This window comes from Sceloporus undulatus, chromosome 5, assembly GCF_019175285.1.
Source record: "Sceloporus undulatus isolate JIND9_A2432 ecotype Alabama chromosome 5, SceUnd_v1.1, whole genome shotgun sequence".
NCBI lineage: Eukaryota > Metazoa > Chordata > Lepidosauria > Squamata > Phrynosomatidae > Sceloporus > Sceloporus undulatus.
In genome coordinates, this window is record NC_056526.1 from 148,564,529 (window position 1) to 148,568,412 (window position 3,884).

Sequence of the window (3,884 nt, forward strand, 5' to 3'; positions counted from 1 at the left end):
TCTATCTATCTATCTATCTATCTATCTATCTATCTATCTATCTATCTTCTAGAGAGAGAGAGAGATGGGTAGGTAGGCTGCTCCCAGTGCCTCTATAAACCAATACTCCCTCAATCATTCACTGATGCTTATGCTTCTCCAATGTTGGCAGCACCGTTCCAATCACTTGCCTCTTCCTTCCCTTCATAAGGGCATATTACTGATTTTACCCCTTTTCTTTCTCTTTCAAATGACACGGGACAGCTTTTGTTGTGTGTTTGTGTTGCAATTAGAATTTTGTAGAACCCCAAAACAAGACCAGTTTTGCCCCACAACCCACTGGGTGGACAACCTCTGACCCTCTAGATGCTGTTGAGTTTTCACATCAGGTACCGCCAGCATAGTCAATGGTCAGAGATATTGAAAGTTGTTATTGGTCACTGACTCTTGCTTCTGAATCATCTTCCTCAATGCACTTGGCTAGGACTGCTAATTTCCTGTTGGTGATTAGAAATATTGTACATATTTTTAATCACTTTCTGAGGTCTCTGAGAAGGCACTAGTCTTAGGTCTCAGATTACTTGGGACCATAACAGCAATTATAGATGTCAAGTGATATCTAGGTGCCAAAGTAATGCCATGTTAGTCTCAGTTGTTAGCTAAGGTAAAGGAGTTTCATGGCATAGTAGTAGTACTCTTGATGAACGTTGACTTTTATTAGCCTACCACATTTTTGAGACACCTGTGCAGCCAGTGGTGGAGAGCCATTGATATGTCCAGGAAACAAGCCCCTTTAAATTTTCGATCTGCCAATGAGGTACTGCTCCAGATTCCACTGGGAGGATGGGAGGCCAGTGTTAGTAAAAGTGAAGCTTCTACTATACTGATGCGCTAGTATTTCTGTGACTATTCAAACAGTTTCTTTGCTACTTCTGGCAAGCAAACAAAAATTGCATTTTTTTGCTTGTCCTTCAGACATTAACCACTACTCTGCTCTGTTTGATTTTGACTGGCCTGCTCTTTTCAATTTATAATATATATTTCATTCTGCTTTTAATGCTTGTAAACTGCTGATATGGATCTGATTCATTGAGTGGAGATAAGTATTTAAAATTTAATTGATTAGTTGCCATGTTTTCTACATGGTAGCTATTTGAACTCTACTTTGTGCTCCCATTTCTTTACTCTGCCTGCCTCTACTTTGATTCTTTATCCTTACTTCCATATCTACTCTGTTGCCATTATTTTAGCTTTACTGTTTGGCTCTGAACCAGCATGATGGTCAGCTACTGACTTTGGACCCTGCTTTATGATTACCTTTTCTTCAAACCAGCCTGCTGCATTTTAAAGTTATTTTACAGAGGCACTTACAGTCTTAATCTATCTGAAGACTGGAAGGAAGGAAGCACAGAGGTACCCAACTAGCTATAAAATATTTCAAAATTGTTTGAATATGCTTCCTATTATTGCTGTAATATCAGTGTTTTCAGTAATCACACAAGATCTTATTTTACATTTTCCCCAAAAGACACTAGTGAAATATAATGCCATTAAAGAAATGTGTAGTTTTTTCCTCTCACTAAATCAGATTGTCACCAAAACAAAACAAAAACAAAAACAAACAAACAAACAAAAAACACAAGAGACTTTGGGTTTCAGAAAGGACTGCACATTTGGATAACCTGGATATTTTTTTTAAAAAGCCCTGCTGCAACCAGGATTGAAAGTTCAAGCACATCATCCAGCACTTCACAGATTAAAATCAGGACATGTGGGACTAAGCAACATGAGTGTGGTCAAGATGGCAAAAGGTATTAATGCGGAAGGAAACATAAGCTATGAGACACTGCGGGAGATTGTTTTTGCCTGAACCTACTGGTTCAGTGCTTGGTACCAACTTCGGTTGATATGTCAACTGCGTCCCTACCTGGACAAAAAGGACCTTGAAGCAGTGGTACATGCACTGGTAATCTCTTGTTTGGATTGCTATAATGCGCTCTACATGGGGCTACTTTTGTATCAAGTTCGGGAGCTTCATTTGGTTCAAAATGCGGCAGCCAGACTGGTCACTGGAACACTGAGTCAGACCATATAACACCTGTGTTGAAACCACTTAACTGGCTGTCGATTAGCTTCTGGGCACAGTACAAAATGTTGGTTATTACCTTTAAAGCCCTACATGGCTTGGGCTGAGTTACTTGAAGGAACGCCTCTCCCTACACAATCCGCCCTGCACTCTCAGAATATCAGGGAAGAATTTATTAGAACACCATAAGCCCAGGCTAAGAACAACTTCTCATAGATAATTTATGGCTGCAGCCCCCAAATTATGGAATAGTTTACTGGAAGAGATCCATCTTATTACCACCTTAGATGCCTTTAAGAAGGCTCTTAAGAGAGATCTCTTCCAGTGAGCTTACCCACCTGACCTCTTATAGGAGATTTTAAGATAAAACGCTGTACATTGGTTATAACGATAGGCTTTTGAATGTTTCTGGTTGTTCAGATGATGTTTTAATTTAAAATTATATTGTTAGTGTTTTATTATCTGTATTTTTATACTTGTATTTTACTATTTTATTGATGTAATCCCACCTCGATCCGCAGGGAGAGGCAGGAAATATAAATTATTATTATTATTATTATTATTACTACTACTACTACTACTACTACTACTGGACAGGTCAATATTACACTTGCCTCTCTTCTTGCTGAGTTAGAGCATAAACTCCTTTTGTACTGTGAACTGAATTTGTAGCTGTTGAAGTATGCTGCGGACAAAGGAGAAAAATGGAAGGAAGAGAGAAAAACTTGAAAAAGTGGGACTTATTTGGGAGTGTCTTTGCCAAACTGGAACACTTGGAGAATATGATCACTGAGTTAGCCAATTTAGTAAGAGTATAATTTAGATTATGTGAGTAACTGTATCAGGATGAAGACCTTGAAATACTAGTAAAAAGATAGTCAACCTTTTCTACCCTGAAGAATAACTACGGCTTGAAACAAAGAAAAATGCATATGTTATGTTTAGTCTGAATGTACATCTTCCCTAGAAACTCTCTGGCAAGGCATCCTGGGACAACTGTTTGGATCCCAGTAGGAAGCACTAATGCTGGCATCTCTCCTGTCTCCCAATACTGGGTGGGCATGGAGTGCTATGTAAATATCCCTCCATACATTTGACAGCTGCACATTGCTCTTGGATATTGTTATGGAACATTGCAGGAAATTAAAAAAGCAGTACCCCGTTGGGGGCCTCTGGGAAGCTACCGTTTATTTCCCATAATGGATTAAAGGAGGAGTGGGGAATCTAAAGTCCTCAAGATGTTTACCTGCAGCTCCCAGCTTTCCTTGCTATAGGCTATGTGGGCTAGGATTGTTGGGATCTGTAGTTCAACAAATGTGGAGGTCCACAAAATTCCCACCCTTATCTTGGACACTGTAAAAGGTATGACATGTAGCTGCACCAATGCCACAGCTAGAGCACTTCACTGGGAGGCTAATTCCAAGGGCTTCTTTGAATTTTGAGCCATTATAACTAGCGTCTAAACAAAACAGATTATAATGTGGTAAAATAGTTCTTTGACTGTGATATACTGGATGATTGATTTATTGACTGTTGTTGTTAACTGCTCTTGAGTTGACCTCAACTCATGGTGACCCTATGGATGAAATATCTCTAATACTCCCTGTCCACCACTGCTCTGCTCTGGTCCTGCAGGCTTGGGCCTTTAGCCTCTCTGACTGAGTACAACCATCTGGTATGTGGTCTTCCTCTCTTTCTATTGCCATCTACCTTTCCTAGCATCATTGTCTTTTCCAGTAATGCATGCCTTTTAGCGATGTGGCCAAAGTACATGTTAGAGAAAAAGATCTTTGGGATGGTTGATGTCTCTTGTTACCGG